An 8,145-nucleotide genomic window follows, 5' to 3' on the forward strand; every position below is an offset into this window, starting at 1 on the left:
ATACAAGATGGTCCAATTAAGTGCAGAAAGAAAATAAGTAAACTTTTCTTTCATAACTGTTCTATTAAAACTAAAAAAGAAAATTTAGGGTAAGGGAGCAATAACATTCTATAGATCAGAGAGCAAGGACGTGTTCTAGATGACACCTAGCGTGATACTTTATAGCTCATCCTCTTTAAATTTTGTGTTATTTTATTTCTGCTAGCAACATAAACGCTATTTTAGTATGACATTATTTTATAAAAACGCTGAAACTCATAGAAAATCTAGCCGAAAGCATTATAATTTAACCTTACTGTGTGTGTGGGGGGGGGGGGGGTGTGTGCGCGTGCTCAGATATAGAATGGCAAAGGTCTGGTTATAGTGATTTCATATAATTATAATTTTTTAAAAGACAAGAGTGTTCCTTAAATACAGTTTAAAGACTGGATGTCATAAACCTTTTTATGCATCTGATAATGTGAGAAAATATAAACTATAACCTTAGCATTAGTCTTTACAGAATTATGTTGGAGAAATTATTTTAAGAAATATAAAGACTTTACCATGTATGTTAACTCTTTCAGTACCTTAATATTTCCACTGAGCTTACACATTAAAATTCACAAATACCTGACAATCCTTTTACGAATGTGTATGTCATCCTTGAGCTGGGGCCCTGCTGTTCTTCTCCACGTCGTTCCAATTTTAGTATATTTGCTGCCTAAACAAGCACCCAATAATCCTTTTAAACAGGACAAATGATTATAGTTAAGAATAATTTGACCTAAAACTGTGGTAGATGAAATGAACACTATTATAATGTCTAGAAGCTTAAGAAAACAACTAGGTTCTAAATATGAGATCAGTAAACAGTGGCTTAGTATGTCAATAAACTGTTACCTATCTGTTAACTGGCAACTTTACCAAAGAGTTCTTCACTTGATAATTACATGTATATAAACTCAATAAATATTTTATTTCAGAGACTATAAAATAAAAATTATCAAGAGACAGGACAGTGGAAAGAAGAAGAATGGGGGAAGTATAAAGGGAGCAAGAAAGTCACATGCTGCATTAATTGTTTCTAATTGTTAATTTTAAAAGGTATTTACCAGTACAGAATTGGCAACAGCTGAGGAGTAGGTAACTCTCATTCCTTATAGATCTTTTTTGGACAATTGAATATTCTAAGACTTCTTTTCTTTCACTTAAAAATAGTTTGATAAACAACTTGAGATTTTTTTTTTCTTTTGCGTGGGGAGAGAGCTTTTTCTGCTCTCAATATGTCACTTGTAGTTATATATTAAATGAACTGTGGATTTTCTCTTACTTCAGGAATTACAATAGAATAAATGGAGTGCTAAAAGGATGGTACCACATTCTTTGTCATTTACATTTAACTCCTAAGAAGATTAACTATGCTCCTTTAATTGCTCAGAATTAGAAGGCAGGTTCCAGTTAATACCTAATGGAGGAAAGAGGGACAAGAATTGAGGGCAAGTGAAGAAGTGTGGTGACTCACTGAGATTAATAGAACACAATGTTGGGATAGTGATTTACACATCTAATGGAAAGAAGGAACACCAAAAAAATACTTCTTTTACAAAATGCCATGTCAGGAGACTCTGGCTCAACACAGACACACACACACACACACACACACACACACACACACACACAGAGGAAGTTCATAAGCCCCCAACCCCCTCAAATAAGCCTAGATATTTAAAAAGAAGTAATATCTTCATGCGAATATTATTTCTAAACATATAGAAAGTGTAGTTTTCTTTGAAAACATTCCTACATATTGCACCTGAAATAAAGTAGAAGGAATTTTGAGTTATATTAACTTTTGCCAGGAATGTCATGACAGGGAGGAGAGAAAGCCCCACAGAAGCCTTATGATTATAAACATGCTGGGAAAACTCTTCTGCACACTGCATCAGCATCTGAAGACATCCTTGCTTCAACACTTTCATAAGTATGTTTTATTTTATAGCTCACTTTATAGTATGTATTTTATAGCTCACTTTATAGTATGTATTATTTCATAGCTCGTTGTGTGGTGTGTGATTTGATACAAAGGCAAAGGGTGGTGGGCAATAAAACAACACTGTGTCATCTGTATGTGTGTGCATGTGTGTGTGTATGTGTGTGTGTGAGTGTGTGTGTGTGTGCGTGGTTTTAAAAGATGTGATTTCAAAATTTACATGGTAATTCAAACTTAAAACCTTGTCAAGTGACAGGCATGATGTTAGTTAGGCTCAAGGTAGAATGAAACAGAGCCAGTATTTCCATTTTGTGACTTCATGTCCCAGATAATAATCATAACAATAATAACTGTTATTTGGACAATATTTTGCAATGTAAGCTGTGGTACCTCTGATGATAATGGGTGTATAACTGGCCAACTTGTCTATCTTTACCAAAAGACTGAAACAACACAGAAAAGATAAACTAAATTAATCTAAGAAACATTACACCTTTGAATTCATAGAAGTGAATTTATAGGAATTTTAATGTCAAATTTAAAATATTTGAATGAAAAGTACCGTTAGTGACCCACCATATGACCAGCAGGATTGAGGGGAGCCATTTCCTTACCTCCTTGCTGTCGCTGAAGGTTTCCATTTCATTTTTCCATCAATCTGGTAAGAGTAGCATGGTATGTCACTGTTTTAAATCCCTTACCCTGACTACTAGTGAACACAACCAACTGCATAACTTGGGGGCCCAGTACAAAATGAAAATGCAGAGCCCTGGCCCAGATTCAGAAAGCAGTCTCCCTTTCTCATAGCCCAGCCCTGCAACTCATGATGGATAGAGGTCTTCCAAGGGATTAAAGCCTTTGTACCTGGACACACTTGATACCTGGCTACAGGTAGGCAAAAGAAGCCTGCTGGGTAACTCATTGAGCAAGCAGTGAAACAATCCAGGATCACCTGGGGCATGTGCCTGACCGTCTCTTTCAGCACCCTGCCTAGACCCACTGTTTCATAGGGCAACAGCAAAATGGAGGCCTTCTCCAGCCATCCAAGCTGTTTTCCATTCCCTGCAGGGAGGGGAACAAGCCATCCCAGGAAGGAAGGACACAGGAAGGTGGGAAGAGGCTAGACCTCACATGAGCCAGAGCACATGCTCCAAATTCCACTCAGAGTTCACTTACAAAACCCAAATTCAAAAATAAAGTTTTTAAGAATTTTAAGATGATGACAAGAGAGAGTGAGACCCCAAACATGGGGGCCTTTTCAGTGCAGCAACCTGTATTATCTGCCCATGAAACAGAACTTGCTAGTGAGAGTGAATATTTATTCACAAGTTTTTTGGGTTTGTATATGTCTTTTTCTCCAAATTTCTTGAGCATAGCCTTTGCCCACTATGTTTGTTTATTTATATTTTTACACATTTTAGAATCATGTTCAAGAGACATATGAACATATTTTCTGCTCAATACATATTTAATATCGCCTAGTCTATTTTTGTCCTTATAAAGACTTCAAAATTTTTGTGCAGATGGGGCACCTGGGTGGCTCAGTCGGTTGGGCCTCCGACTCCAGCTCAGGTCATGATCTCGCCACCCATGAGTTCAAGCCCCGCGTCAGGCTCTGTGCTGACAGCTCAGAGCCTGGAGCCTGTTTCAGATTCTGTGTCTTCGTCTCTCTCTGACCCTCCCCCATTCCTGCTCTGTTTCTCCCTGTCTCAAAAATAAATAAGCATTAAAAAAAAATTCAAAATTTTTGTGCAGAAAAGTAGTTTGATTTCTTTTCCTTCATGGATTCTGGCGAGAAGATTTTATCCACTTCCAAATTATGAAAATATCCTCATGTTTCCCATCAATCTTTTTTATTTAACTTCTTTTTTTATTTTTATTTTTTTCATTTCGAGCTCTAATTCAATGGAAATACACTTATGTGTATGATGGGATGTTTCAGTATAATTTTATATTCTTTCACATGGTTTCAGTGGCCAAATACCATTATTAAACTGTTCAGCTCTTTTTCTGGGGTGGGGCATATAATCCCATCTATATCACACACAAAATTTCCATTTGTATTTGAATAAGTTTTGGTTCTCTTTATTCTACTGTGTTGAACCACTATGTTGTTATGACAACTATCTGATTACAATAGCTTCTCTGTGATTGTTAGCTATCTTGTACTGCTGATTTTTTAAAGATTAGAAATAGGGAGTCAACTCTATTCATAACATGCAGTTTAGCTGTTATTAAGTATGTGGAAGTGCTTAACCATACATTTTATGTTCTCTTGGGTAATGAAGTTTGGTGTAAAGGTTTACATAAAGACTTGTGAGTCAAATCTTATATTAAAATCCTATTCATTTGAGTACTAGTCAACATGTAAATTGTCTATACTTGCAATGCCTTATATTTTTTTATCTCTAGAACAAGGATAATGAAACTTTTTCATAAAACACGTTTCTTGCAACATTACAAACACTCAGTAAGTATTAATTCTCTCCCATCATAACATCAGTGCATTTAACTTTAATATTAGTGTATCTCTGGCCATATCTTTCTCTTCTACCTTGTAACTTTCAAGTAAGTGTCATTTATCTGGCAATGAAGATAGAGCTATAAAATTTTAATCCTATTGGAGGTACTATTTTTCAGTATCAATTTTAGTTTCTTTGCAGTTATTGTAATAATACATACATTTAAGCTTATTCTTCTGTCCCTTTTGACTTTTGTTATTCTATATCATTTCACTTGCCTTTTACTGGGTTGAATAATTTGCATGTTTTCCTCGAGTCAGCAGTCTCATGTCTCATGTAAATACATATATATTTTCATCAGTGTTTGTCCTCATTTTAATGGCTGCACTAACCCATGGGCTTATTTATTAATATGCCCAAACCAAATAATTTATGTCATTCCTCCAGGTTACACAAAATCTTCAGGACACATTTATTTCCTCACCTCTTTTCCAACTTACATGAACTCAAGTTTTTTAAATAAACTTTTGAATTTTAAGTCCAAGTTAGCTGCCCCTCCCCCCCCCAAATGCTTCTTATACCAACAATATTGTTCACAATCATACTATCGTCATCAATTTTGGAGGAACAATGAATTCTCCTGGATTTATTTATTGACTAACTTGCCTGCTATTTTGAGATATTATGATATGGTTTTTATTCAACTATAATACTTTTCAGTAATTTTCTCAGAACGTATATTTTCTTTTTTAAAATTGTCTCAGAGAGTGTATAATTGATGTGTGTGTGTGTGTGTGTGTGTGTGTGTGTGTGTGTAACTACTAACTGGCTTACTTTCCTTCCTTCTTGTCTTTTTTTAACTTAAATGTTCTTTTCTTTTCTTTTTCTTTTTCTTGGCATAGTAAAGAAGTTCTTGGCTCAGAGAACTGTGCTGTCCTCTATACTTCATTGGTGCAGATGAGATGCATGATACAAGATTGACTCTCTTTCCTTCACTCTCATGAATTTATATATATATTTTTTTCCCATTAATCCTTGCAGGTGAGAAAACTTCACCAGGCTAAGTATGGGTGTGTTATCTTCTTTTCATTGATCACACTTGGTATTAAGTATTGACTTAAAAACTCAACTCTTTTTCAGCCAGTGTGAATACTCTATTCATAGTTTGTGTTTTTTCTAGTGGTTTTGGTGCTGTTGTTGCCTTCCAGAATACCAATTGTTCCAATAGATTCCCTGGATTTGTTCTCCATTTGTTTTGTTGCTCTCACTCTTGATTTCCAATTCTTCATAGGGTTCTTTTGTGGGGGAATTTGGCCATTTGATTTTCCAAACCATTAATTTTGCTTTTAGCATTTTATTTACCACTTTTTGTATAGAATATTTTAAACATAAAAATCACATTTCAAATGAGTTGTTAAAAACCCTATTCTAAGATTGTTATTCTACAGTATCTCCATGTCCTTAACAACTCTTTTCTGTATTATATATATATATATATGTTGAAAAAAACTTTACTGAATAAGCTGAAGCATTTGAAAGAAGTTTCTGAAATCAAATCTGGTTTACCAATTACTAACTTTTTACATTGCATTTCTTAGACCAAAAGTTTCACCTCTTAAAACTCAGCTTCAGGAAATTGTTTTGAGAATTAAATGAAAGACTCTGAGAAGCAAAGCCTAGCACATGGTAGGCACTTGATCAATGGGATTAATGGCATTAAAGAAACTGAAAACTATGAGAAAATGTGCTTTACATAAACATCCTTTAGCTAAGAACAATCTTGTGTATTCAGTATCATTCATTATTATTATTTTTAGTTTTAATGTTTATTTGTTTTTGAGAGAGAGAGAGAGAGAGTGAGCAGGGGAGGGGCAGAGAAGGGGCTTCATCAGAAGCAGGCTCCAGGCTCCAAGCTGTCAGCACACAGCCGGACACAGGGCTTGAGAAGCAGACTTACCAGCTGGTAAGATCATGACCTGAGGCGAAGTCAGAGGTTTAACCGGACTGAGCCACCTAGGCTCCCCAGTATCATTCATTATTATTAATCACAATGTCTCAACTTAAAAAATATTGAATGCATCTAATTCAGATACTATTTACTAATTTACAATCTCCAAGAACCATGAATGAGCTCATGAAACTTATTAGCACTATTTTTTTGTATTTAGACTTTTTAGCTTATTATTACATAAGCCATCCAATATGTAGTGGAAAGAAATACAACGTCGTTAAACCCTTACTTTGATATGTTTTTAAAAGTTTTCATTCTTGGGGCACTTGGGTGGCTCAGTCAGTTAAGTGTCTGACTTTGGCTCAGGTCATGATTTCAGTGCCCTTGGGTTCGAACCTGAGTCCGGTTCTGCGCTGACAACTCAGAGTCTGGAGCCTGCTTCAGATTCTGTGTCTCCTTCTTTCTCTGCCCCTCTCCCATTTGCACTCTGTATCTCTCTCTCAAAAGTAAATAAACATTAAAAAAAATTAAGGGGGCACCTGGGTGGCTCAGTCTGTTGAGCATCCAACTTCGGCTCAGGTCATGATCTCTCAGTCTGTGGGTTCGAGCCCCTCGTCGGGCTCTGTGCTGACAGCTCAGAGCCTGGGGCCTGCTTGGGATTCTGTGTCTCCCTCTCTTTCTGCCCCTCCCCGCTCATGCTCTGTCTCTCTCTGTCAAAAATAAATAAATATTAAAAAAAATTTTTAAATAAATAACTAAAAATAAAAAAAATTGAGTTTTTATTTTTCATTATATTTTTAAATGAAAAGTATAGGACTCTGATTCATTTTGCTATTCATCTGCAATACTGGTTATATTTTTGGTTATTTTTAAGAAGTAAAGGAGGCCAGATATAGTGAGAATCCTTGAGATCTGGTTAGAGTTGTAGCACCAGCTACCAGACAGCAGCTCCCTGATTATATGCTGCCCCTTTAAACATTTCTGGAATTTGAGCCCACTTACAACAGATGTATGCAACTAAGTAAAACTTTCTTCTCTCATTCCCAATCCTCTGAAAAACTGTTATGAAGCAAGGACCGAGTTTCACAATTGATGTATAAGAGGGACTTTTATGGCCTTGTAGGTCACAAGCAAATGACCTACTGTTACACCTTGAATGATTTTTGTGTTTGCTTCTTTATTTACATATGGAGATAAAAAAATATGTGCCCTTTCTACCTAACAGGTGTATTTCAAGGCAAACGGTACATTTCAATAGTATTCTATACTTACAAGATGTGTTTCCTTACGAAAATCATTACATGCAAATTCCTTTGACACCGCCACCAAGGATGCTGTCACTGCTATTGTCCAGGTGCCTGCCTTTGGGAAAGCAAGGTAAAGAGCAGCGGCCACTAGTGGTCTCACATTCTCATTACACCTGATATCTCTGAACTGTGACTGCTGCCCGGGAGTTGCCCACGGCACACAACATGGCAAGATTATAGACTTCATGGAGTTATAGAAAGCAGGTGTCCCAAACAAATACACCAGAAGAAATGTGTGATAAACTGTAATGACAAGACAGGATTTTTAGATGGAGGTGGAAGGTGGAATGTTTCACTATGTTGCTGTGCAATGGAATAAAATACATATCCCATGTTTGAGACTTCAATAGAACATTTGCTATTTCAGAGTATTCATATTCCGTGATTTTTTTCTTCACATTGAATGGAAGAGATTAATGACTCAGCTGTCAGTACAGCTTGTAATTTTAAAGT

General features: G+C 36.0%; 1 non-coding gene across 1 annotated transcript; it reads right to left on the reverse strand.

The window, feature by feature from the left end:
• Positions 1 to 606: 606 nt before the first annotated feature.
• LOC122218797 lies at positions 607 to 711 on the reverse strand. The gene has a single exon (XR_006202125.1). It is a non-coding gene; the product is annotated as a U6 spliceosomal RNA (small nuclear RNA).
• Positions 712 to 8,145: the final 7,434 nt, after the last annotated feature.

The sequence above is a fragment of the Panthera leo genome, chromosome B1 (genome assembly GCF_018350215.1).
Source record: "Panthera leo isolate Ple1 chromosome B1, P.leo_Ple1_pat1.1, whole genome shotgun sequence".
NCBI lineage: Eukaryota > Metazoa > Chordata > Mammalia > Carnivora > Felidae > Panthera > Panthera leo.